The sequence below is a fragment of the Bubalus kerabau genome, chromosome 1 (genome assembly GCF_029407905.1).
Source record: "Bubalus kerabau isolate K-KA32 ecotype Philippines breed swamp buffalo chromosome 1, PCC_UOA_SB_1v2, whole genome shotgun sequence".
In the NCBI taxonomy this organism is placed as follows: Eukaryota; Metazoa; Chordata; class Mammalia; order Artiodactyla; family Bovidae; genus Bubalus; species Bubalus kerabau.
The window spans coordinates 90,960,474-90,971,950 of record NC_073624.1 but is presented as its reverse complement, the minus strand read 5'-3'; the positions used below and the strand labels follow the sequence as shown (position 1 = coordinate 90,971,950).

At 39.5% G+C, this 11,477-nt stretch overlaps 1 pseudogene; it reads right to left on the bottom strand.

Annotated features, from left to right (window-relative positions):
- Positions 1-1,139: 1,139 nt before the first annotated feature.
- Positions 1,140-7,700, bottom strand: LOC129650347 (glutamate dehydrogenase 1, mitochondrial-like; annotated as a pseudogene).
- Positions 7,701-11,477: the final 3,777 nt, after the last annotated feature.

The window sequence follows — 11,477 nt, the reverse complement described above, 5'->3', positions numbered from 1 at the left end:
TTAAAAAAATGACTCACTCATTACATAAATAATGTCTAGTGTTTCACTGATATTCTGCTGTTCAAAAGGCCTTAACTAAAAAATGCCAAACAAAACACTCAACTCAATGTTTTAAGCTCCACTGTGTTAATTAAGCTTGTGTGTATATGTGAGGCCTCTAAAAGAAAAGGGATACAAAATCAGGCAGGGCCGGGGACATCGGCAGTGCTTAGAGCTGCCAGGCAGACTCCAGACAAGGAGACTAAGTAGTATTTTTCTGGGTTACTCTACTTGAATTCAATTGATAATTAGAGAAATGGAAAACTAATTAACATGATAAGGAGATTACTGTATTTTTTGGACTGCATGTCATATTTGCATTTAGCAAATTCAAAGAGCCATAACAAAAACAGCTTCCACCATCTATCCTCTATAGATGGATAGTTGTTATATTCAAAACTGTAGCAATTATCCATCTAGCTTTTTATGTTTGCAGGATAACAATACAGAACTGATGAGCTACAAATGATACTGCTGATATCATAAAAATGCTAGCTTTCTAAACTCATGTTTATAAGCATTCATTGCTTCCAGTATAGGCTTAAGTGATTAAAGGCAATTTTATTACAGCATCGTGTCCTTATTTCATTCTAAAATAATAGATTTCATAAAGAGAAACAACTGTTATTTTTGCTTGCAACCTGTGAAATTGAGTTATTTTGCTGATGTGAAGTAATAAAACTCACTTAAGGACCATAGCACTTTCCGAAAATGCTACACACCCACTTCTTAAATGCAAAGTTACAGTCCCATCTCATACTTGGCCAGAGCAAAATATTGCAAGCAACTGATTACTGAGGTCAAACAACAGGTAACTAACATATTGAGAACAAGCTATGGAGCAAGGGAGCATGACTAGATGAAAAGAGTCTTTTTATTTAAAGGTATGATATTCCAAACAGCCCTCTGGCACAGTTAATTTCTGTAATACTTTCACACTCTTCAAGCTGTCTATGATATTCTAAACTTTAATTTCTTTCTTAAAGGGCTGATTTGGGTTGACTTGTTGAGAATAATGTCTGTAACAGAAAAAGATATCTGTGGTTATAGAACTTATGATAGTTTAGCATAAGTTATAGATAAATAGGGTAGTGAAGAAGTTAACCAGCTTCACTGTATACCCCAAAGACTTTCTCAATGGCACTGACATAGGCAGCCAATCCTAGGTGATACTTTGTGGCTGTGGGCATGATTTGCCTGGCAGAAAATTCCATAGTGTAAGCTAAACCAAATTACACAATATCTTTCTTGGATGTACCTGGTACTCTGTTTTAGAATCTGCTGTGGGTACAATGGGAATATTTCCACCACGCCCTCCAAATTTTCTTTCTAAATTCTCTTGAAAAAACGTGAACAAGTGGTGGTTAGAATCTGTCATATTTGAAGGTCAAATGGCCACAGCTGACATGATTATATTCCTCAGCCACTCCCTTAGCATTCAAGTGTGTATATGTGTGTTAGTCGCTCAGTTGTGTCCAACTCTTGAGACCCCATGAACTGTAGCCTGCCAGGCTCCTCTGTCCATGGGATTTTCCAGGCAAGAATACTGGAGTGGGTTTCCATTCCCTTCTCCAGGGGATCTTCCCGACCCAGGGATCAAACCCTGGTCTCCCACATTGTGGGCCAATTCTTTACGGTCTGAGTTACCAGGGAAGCCCTTAGCATTCAAGCAGAGATCAGAAATAACCATACTATTCTTCCCCAGAAAAACCTAAGGTTCTGGAGTTGTTGACCCACTGGCAGCTTCAGCAATGATCCTTGCTTTCAGTGCGCTGGATTTGGTTAACTGCTTCTCGTTGGCTGCAGGGACTGGTATGTCACAGTCTGCTTCCAAGATGCTTCCTTCCAAGGGTTTTGCCTTGGGGAAGTCCAGAATTGATTCATGTTGCAATTTGTAGTCTTCTAGTTCCTCTGGGTCAGTGCCATCTGAATTTCATATGCTACCATCGACTTCACCACCATCAACACATTTAGCACCAATATGATGTAAATATGCCATACAGTATAGGCCCACATTGCCACATCTCTGAAAAAAAAATGTTTATCTCCAAACCCCGGTGTATTTGTACAATGCTTGTGTAAGAAATTTCATTGAGGAAATTTTCAATCCCATGGCAAACACCACGACCAGTGGCAGAGATACCTCTGTGGATGCCACTCTGACTGATGGGTTTACCAGTAATAGCAGGGATGTGCATTAATATCTCAGTGCCCATTGGTGCTGGCACAGGTATCAGCAATCCAGGACATTTTCTCGCTCACATGTGGCCCTGACTTGGGAAGGCACATCAATGCCAGGACCAATAAAGCTCTGTTTTTCCAGTTCCATGGTGAACTTCCTTGGGATCTTTTCCACTTAATTATCAGTATGGTTCCTGGGATTGATCTTAACATCAGCTTTAGCACCGCCAAATGGCACATCAACATAGCACATTTATACCTCATCAGGCAAACCAAAGCTTTTACTTTATCTATACTCACATCTTCTCATTAACCAGTACTTACTTTGCAGGGTGTGTGATGCTAAGCTCTGCTGGACCCAGTAGCCCTCAGTGACCTCCCAGGAGCCGTACTGGCACAGGATGGGGATGGACCGGATACGCACTTGGTTGCGGGGTTTGATGATTCTCAGGATGCCACGCACTGCTTCTGCTCCTCACTCTCCCAGGTCTCGATGACTTCCATCAGCTTGTCCTCCATTATGCTAGCACCATGGCCGAAGGAGCCAGCTTGAAGAAACCAGCTTTAAGTTTCATCACGGTTGCCATGGTGCTGCCAGGTGAGTGGAGCCAGCCTGCGTGGTTGGACTGAGGCCAAGGGCCAAAGCACATGTGAGTGCTGCGGAGGGGCCACGAGGAGAGGTGTGCTTGCGTTGGCCCTGGGGCAGGCTGCCTTCTAAGCTCGAACCTTCTTCACAGTCCTCTCCCTTCTTGTCACCAGCCACCTGATCTGCAGGAGCCGAATCTGCCTGTTGGTGCCAAACCACACGGTAAACAGTGGTGTGGAACCAGGAATCCAGTGCACGGGGCGTGGGGCTTCTCTTGCCTCCCCTTGCCAGGGCTTTATGAGCTATGTGTTTTGTTTTGTTTTGTTTTTTAGAGTAACTTTTTAAAAATTTTAAATTTATTTATTTTAATTGGAGGCTAATTACTTTACAATATTGTATTGGTTTTGCCATATATCAACATGAATCCACCACAGGTATACACATGTTCCCCATCCTGAACCCTCCTCCCACCTCCCTCCCCGTATCATCCTTCTGGGTCATCCCAGTGCACCAGCCCCAAGCATCCTGTATTCTGTATCGAACCTGGACTGGCTATTCGTTTCTTATATGATATTATACATGTTTCAGTGCAATTCTCCCAAATCATCCCACTGTCTCCCTCTCCTTTTCTTTCCCTTTGAGGTACATTTTTATTATAAAGTGTGTTTGCACTTTTATTTTCTTTCATGCTTTCCGGAATATTAAGCCATGAAATTAAAAGACGCCTACTCCTTGGAAGGAAAGTTATGACTAACCTAGATAGCATATTCAAAAGCAGAGACATTACTTTGCCAACAAGGTCCTTCTAGTTAAGGCTATGGTTTTTCCAGTAGTCATGTATGGATGTGAGAGTTGGACTGTGAAGAAAGCTGAGCACTGAAGAATTGATGCTTTTGAACTGTGGTGTTGGAGAAGACTCTTGAGAGTCCCTTGGACTGCAAGGGATCCAACCAGTCCATTCTAAAGGAGATCAGTCCTGGGATTTCTTTGGAAGGAATGATGCTAAAGCTGAAACTCCAGTACTTTGGCTGCCTCATGCGAAGAGTTGACTCATTGGAAAAGACTCTGATGCTGGGAGGGATTGGGGGCAGGAGGAGAAGGGGACGGCAGAGGATGAGACAGCTGGATGGTGTCACCGACTTGATGGATGTGAGTTTGAGTGAACTCTGGGAGTTGGTGATGGACAGGGAGGCCTGGTGTGCTATGATTCATGGGGTAGCAAAGAGTCGGACACAACTGAGCAACTGAACTGAACTGAACTGAACCCACAGTCTTTAGGCTTCCATCACTTCTGTTGGGAAATCAATTTCAGTCTAATGTTGGCTCCTTGGAAAGCAGGCTCATAATTACTTATTTCCTGAGTGAAAGGTACAGATGGAGGCCCTTGGGTCATTCATGAAGTGAGGGAGTTGTACATGGTTGCAGAATTCAGCACACACTGTCGAGCTCGATGCTCACTCCTCTGGCCTGATGTGTGCGCTTCTATGGAAAGAGGGCCCTGAGACCCTCTCAGACATAGAAGCAGCAAGAAAGCACTCCTTCCCAGGTCCATTAGACACCCCCTTCTCTGAGCTCCTGAGATGGCAGCATAGATGGACAGCATCCCCGTTAGGGATCTGAGTCCCAGCTCACAGAATCTCTTGCAGGCTTTCAAGTGCTGATGATACAACCTCTTATCTTTGTTCCCTTAGCCCCAGTTCCTGTGATTACTATCTCTGTATTACCATAATGTTCCCTTTTCTCTTTTCTAATTTTTCAACTTCTGTTTAACTGTGTTTCTATATTAAATTATATTGCTCTGTCCCATTCTGTCTTGTCCTCTCTTTCTATAACTCTAAATATGTTAGATCTTTACTATTTCCCACAAGACTTTGATGATTTTATGCTATATTTCTCTCTTTTAAAAAATCTCTTTCAGTTAGGATATTTTCTGTTGACCCACATTCTAGTTTTATTATCTTCTTCTGTTTCTAATCTGTTTAATTTTGGTTATTATATTTTTCAATTCTAGAGTTACTGTTGGTTATATTTTATAGAATCCAGTCCTCTAGAGACATTCTCCATTTTGTCATATATTTTCTTGAACATATTAATCAAAGTCATTTAAAAAATGCATGTCTGAATAGTAAACAAGTGTTGCCAAGGATGTGGAGAAAAAGGAACCCTCGTGCACTGTTGCTGGGAATATAAATTAGTATAGCCATTATAGAAGACAGTATGGAGGGTCCTCAGAAAATGAAAAAAATAGGACTGATGTATGATTCAGCATCCTACTTCTGAGTGTATTCCCAAAGGAAGAGAAATAATTGAAGAGATATCTGCATTACTATGTTCACTGCAGTTTATTCAAGAGCCAAGACATGGAAACAATCTAAGTGTATGCCAGTGGATGAATGGTTAAAGAAAATGTGGTATATCTATACAATGGAATATTATTCAGCCACAAAAAGGAAATCCTACCATTTGTGACAAAACGGATGGACCCAGAGGGCAGTAAGCTAAGTGAAATAAGACAAAAAGGGAAAGAAAAATACTAACAGAGAGAATATTGGTGGTTGCCAGGGGCTGAGGATTGGGGGAAATGAGTTGCTGGTCAGAGGGTATAAACTTTGGATTTATAAAATGAATAAATTCTGGGAATCTAATGTACAGCACAGTGACTAGTTAACATTATATTACATTCTTTAAATTTTCTGACAGAGTAGGTCTTAAATGTACTCAGCATGTAGCCACAAAATGGTAATTACCTGAGGTGATGAATGTGTTAATTAACCTTGCTGTGCTCATTCACTTGATCATGTTTGACTCTTTCCAACACCATTGACTGTAGCCCACCCAGGCTTTGCTGTCCATGGAATTTTCCAGGCAAGAATAGTGGACTGTGTTGCCATTTCCTACTCCAGGGATTCTTCCTGACCCAGGGAAGGAACCGTTATTGTGGTAATTATTTCACAATATACATGTGTATCAAATCATCCTGCTGTGTGCTTTATACTCACACAATGTTATTTGTCAATTGTATAAAGATAGGAAAAAAGGCAAATGTTTATTGAACAAACAAATGGATGAATGAATATGAAAAAAATAAAAAGGATGTCTACTAACTACTGAGATCTCCAGTGAGTCTGTTCCTATGGTCTTTTTCTTTCTTTTTTTTTTTTTTTTTTGACTCATTTAGTCCTGTCTTAAGGAATATCTGACATTTTTAGAAATGAAATTGAGACTGTGGCTTATGTTATCTTAGTACAGAAAAGAATGACTTTTGCTTTGTTCTATTTCCTGTTCAGTATTACTCTTATGGTATAGTGCTTCCATGACCCTCCATGATTCTAACTAAAGGAATAATTACCACTCACCCCTTCTTGGTGGGTCCTCAGCTCTACAGATAGATCTGCTTGGCTTCTCAGCTTCATAGCCTCCACTTTCTGTTCAGTTTATTATCCTCTTATCATGTGCTGCATATGCATAAATGTATCTCCTGAGGAAAATTGATGCAGAATGTTGGGCTCACCTTAAAACATTTTGCTTCTTTTGGGAATCTTGGCCAAATAAATCCTGGCTGCTTTGGTATCCCTGAACTTTAAGTTTTGTGTCCGTATACCCATAAACTGCCAAAAGCTCAACTAGTGTTCTCAGCCTCTTTGCTATTAGTTTCTGCTAGGCTTCTCAGTCTCTTGGCCATGTACCACTTACAAATAGACAAAGGCCTTGAGGAGACAGTTAATGCAGAATATCAAGCTCATCTCAGTATTCTTCTCTTCCCTGTGAGGTCTTATTCTCTGACTCTTGGCAGACTTGTTAGACTTTCCAGTACTTTCAAACAAATGCATTTTCCTTTTCATTTATCTTTTTCTAGTTCTCAAAGGGAATGTTGATCAGATAAAGCTGGCCCTGCATGATCAGAAGTAAAGTGTCTACATTCTTTATAACTCAGAAAACATGAGATTTATAGAATGATGGCCTAACTTTTAAACTAAAGCCTTGACTTCCCCAAAAGTCTCAGTTTGGGCTGTCTTATATTTCTCTATCATTCAGCTCTTAGTTGCTTTTCTCTGGATGCTCTACCTTCACCTCTGTGATAATTGGGCAGTGTGAGGTGACTTAAAGAGAAAGTCTAAATCTTTTCATTTTTCAAATGTTTGGGTGGGGGAAAGAGAAAGAAAGATGAAAAAATCTGGTTTGATAGGATCTGGCAAACCACACTCTGTCCACCTCTGCACCCTTCTCTAATGCCCAGAAAAATTAAATGCATTGATAGTGTTCCTAGTATTCATATCCCAGGTTTCTGAATCTTTCAACAAAGTCCTTTAGGAATATCAGGATAAGTATCATTCCCTATTCAGGGATGACATTTGAGTGATTGCTTCTATTAATTTCTCTCATAAATATTCAACTCTCTGAGTGTATATAGCTGAGGCGTGTTCAGCAAAAGACAGACAATCCTAAGGCATTCGTTTCAGTGTGCCCAAGCACTACACACTTGCTGCCAAGGTAACTGTTGGACTGTGGCTATTCAGATTCTGTATCTTTTCTTGCACACTTGGCGATATTTAAAATATTTTCTGTTAACAATAACAACACATTTCCAACTTCCTATTTCTGGTTTGAAAAAACTTATCAAACACAAGTTCATGTGCTGCATCCATAGAGAGGCCAAGCAAACTGAAATATTGGAGTTTGAGATAGAGAAAATTTAGTGCAGGGCCATACAAGAATTAGTGGCTCATGTCCCCCAAAACCTTGAACACCCAAAAGGGTTTCAGCACAACATTTCTAAAAGCAAGGTGAAGGAGCGTTGGTTGTTGTAAACTTCTTGGTGGGGGAATCCCTTGTTCTTACAGCTACCCCCACAGGTCAGGTCATGCTGTACTTGTAAACTTTCAGCAAGACTCATGTTATCCTTTATTTTGAAACTTTTTAATCTCTGGATGAATGGAAAAATAAAAGGTCAGAATCTTGAGAATGGGCTATCCTATATATTTCAGGGTATTGGCAGCATTCTTATCTGGCAGCAAATGCAATAGAATACAAAGGTTAAAGTAAAAGAAACAGATTTCATATGGAGTCAGATTTGCTCTTCACCGTTACAAAACTGGTGCTGTGTTTGCCCCAAGGATTGTAAGACTTTTATGCAGAATGTATCCTAGGGAACCACATTGTATTTAATCCATGCTCTGGAAAAGTGGACTTCTATTTATAGGTTTTTTAAAAGTTTATAGGGTTTATAAATTTTCTGCAGATCACAAATGTAAAAATACTTTCTACAATTCACCAATACAAAAAAAAAAATGGTGGAGGAAGGGGAAAAGAAATCCTTGACAATTCCTCATTTTCTTTTACTAATAAAAAATGAAAACAAAAGTGTTTTCTGTTTTCTATACTGAATGTCTAGGTACACTATTACAATTTAGCCAAAGACTGACGAGTTCAATTGAACTCTTATTATAAAGTATTGATTGGTTAGAAGAGAATTATCTAAAGCCCAGACTGTCAAGAACTGTTATTTAAACACTCGTGTGTGTAATTTTACCCAATGCATTCATTTTATACTAGTGCACTATTCTAATAACATTTAAAAAAAACCCTAAAATTCTATTAAAAAGATTGACTTTAAAGAAACTATAAGATGATTTTGAAAAAAGTCAAAGTGAAAGTGCAGTTGTGCAGATGTGTCCAACTCTGCAACTCCATGGATTGTAGCCAACCAGGCTCGTGTGTCCATGGAATTTTCTAGTCAAGAATACTGGAGTGGGTCGCTGTTCCCTTCTCCAGGGAATCTTCCCAACCCAGAAATTGAACTCAGGTTTCTTGCATTGCAGGCAGATTCTTTACCATCTGAGCCATGAAGAAAGAACAATAGAGATCTTTAATCTTAAGGAAACTGTCTTACCATGTTAAATTTCACTGAGATTTCACTTAAGATTGGCATTTTCCCGACCCAGGGATTGAACCCAGGTCTCCTGCATTGCAGGCAGATTTGCAGATTCTTTACTGTCTGAGCCACCAGGGAACCCATAACAAATACTGGAGTGGGTTACCATGCCCTCCTTCAGGGGATCTTCCCAACCCAGGGATCAAACCCAGGTCTCCCGTGTTGCAGGTAAATTCTTACCATCTGAGCCACTAGGGAAACCCAAGAATACTGGAATGGGTAGCTAATCTCTTTTCCAAGGATCTTCCTGACCCAGGAATCAAACTGGGGTCTCCTATATTGCAGGCAGATTCTTTACCAGCTAAGATGCCATGTTAGGCCAAATTGTTTCATCACAGCAGTGTCAGGGGTCCAAAAGTTATTTATATATACTTTTATGGACATTAAAATAGAATGGCAGCCTCTTATGAACTATATTTTTCACTTATTACATGTATATGTATTATTTCTTTCAGTACTCTTTATGAGGAGTATAATATGAGGAGTTCTTGTTCAGTCACTAAGTTGTATCTGACTGTTTGCGACCCCATGGACTGCAGCATGCCAGGCTTCCCTGTCATTCACCATCTCCCAGAGTTTGCTCCAGTTCCCATTGAGTTGGTGATGCCATCCAACCATCTCATCCTCTGTCGTCCCCTTCTCTTCCTGCCTTCAGTCTTTCCCAGAATCAGGATCTTTTCCAGTGAGTTGGCTCTTTGCATTAGGTGGCCAAAATATGAGGAGTATATACTATATATTATAGTATGACTATGAGGAGTATAATAATTATGTTTTCTAGGTGAGGAAGCTTAAGACCAGAAATGCCAAGCTAACTTGCACTACATTACACAGCTGTTAAATAGCAAAGCTAAAATTCCAATCAAGACAGCCTTATCCAGAGCCATAGATACAAGCACTACAAAACATAACTTCATAAGAAATATATCACTGTAAGTAAGGTGTATTTTAGGAATTGTATTCCAATTTGGCAGATAAGGAAGTGCTTCCTTGAGAAAGTGATATGTGAGATAGACTAGAAGGATAAGTAAGAGTTATGCCAAGGTTTAGAAAACTGAAGTAAATTCCAAGTGAGGATAGAGTAACAGCACTCTGTATCCATAGTCCCAAGATGAAAAATGTGACCTGCTCTAAGAACAGAAAGTAACCTATTGTGCCTGCAGTGGGAATTTTTGACAGAGTGGTGAGAAATGTTAAGAGGGTAGAAATTTAGACTGGACCACATGTTAATCAAGTGTTCTTTATTCTATGTAAAGAAACTTGGACTTGGTTATGTGGGTGATGGAGCATCACTGAAGTGCTGTAAGCTGGGGGTGTTAAATATATTTCATTTTGGAAAGATCACTCTCTATAGAGTTATGCTTTGTTTTTGCATCCCTCCCACTGGTTTTCTAGTTAAGGCAGAGCATTTTGTTATCAAAAAATTCTAATATTGACCCCAAATTGGATCCCCCAAACTCTCTGTGTACTTAGTCACTCAGTCGTGTCCGACTCTTTGTGACCCCATGGATGGCAGCCCACCAGGCTTCTCTGTCCCTGGGATTCTCCAGGCAAGAATACTGGAATGGGTTGCCATGTCATTCTCCATTCAGTGCTATAGTAATGTATAATAATAAGACATGTTTGTTACATACTCACATAAGTGGTCCATGCCCAGCTTTCTTTATATTTACCCATCTTTACATTTCTTCATTTACTCATACATTGATTTACTTGTAAAAATCAGTCTATCTCGAGAAGATGTCTGTGATCCAGATATCTGAATATTCTGAACTTCTGCTGTATACTCATTTCCATAAAGGAAAAAAAAAGAAGGCCACTTGTAAATGACTCTCTAGATTAGTCTTATTTCCATTCTCTCTAATTAACATAGAGTATAATCAAAATGACATACATGTCAAATTTATATATGATGGGATTAATATAATTATGGTAGAAAATATGTGTATACCACCATAAAGATAAAATGTAAAAAAGTAATCTAGATATGTTTTAATTTTTTCCTTGAATTTTCACAACTTGTAATGAGGTTTGTTAATTCATTTCAGGCACATAAAGTATTAGCTCTTATTTTCTTCAAGTTATCCTGCTTGTTTTATAAAAATATTTTTATTGTAAATTAGAATACATATATTATGTATAAAATATATATAAGTATTATATACATGTTAGATATATTATATATTTGTGTGTATATATATGTAAGTGTGTATTAATATATGAAAAATGAAAGTGTTAATTGCTCAGTTGTGTCCAACTCTTTGTGACCCTATGGACTGTAGCCCACCAGGCTCCTCTGTCCATGGAATTCTCCAGGCAAGAATACTGGAGTGGGTTGTCATTCCCTTCTCCAGGGGATCTTCCTGACCCAGGGATTGAACCCAGGCCTCCTGCATTGCAGGTGGATTGTTTACCATCTGGGCCACCAGGGAAGCCCCCTTGTGAGTGTGTGTGTGTGTGTGTATGTATGTATAAAACCTAAAAATATGTAGCATGGTGTTACATAGTTTCTTCACTGTAAAGTAGCCTTTTCTTTTGTAATTAATTTGCAGAAAGGTATTTTGAGACTATATAAATATCTTGTTCTTTGGTTGCCATGCCCTCCTCCAGGGTGTCTTCCCTGGTGGCTCAGATTGTAGAGTGTCTGCCTGCAATGCGGGAGACCCAGGTTTGATCCCTGGGTTGGGAAGATCCCCTGGAGAAGGAAATGGCAATCCACTCCAGTATTCTTGCCTGAAAAAT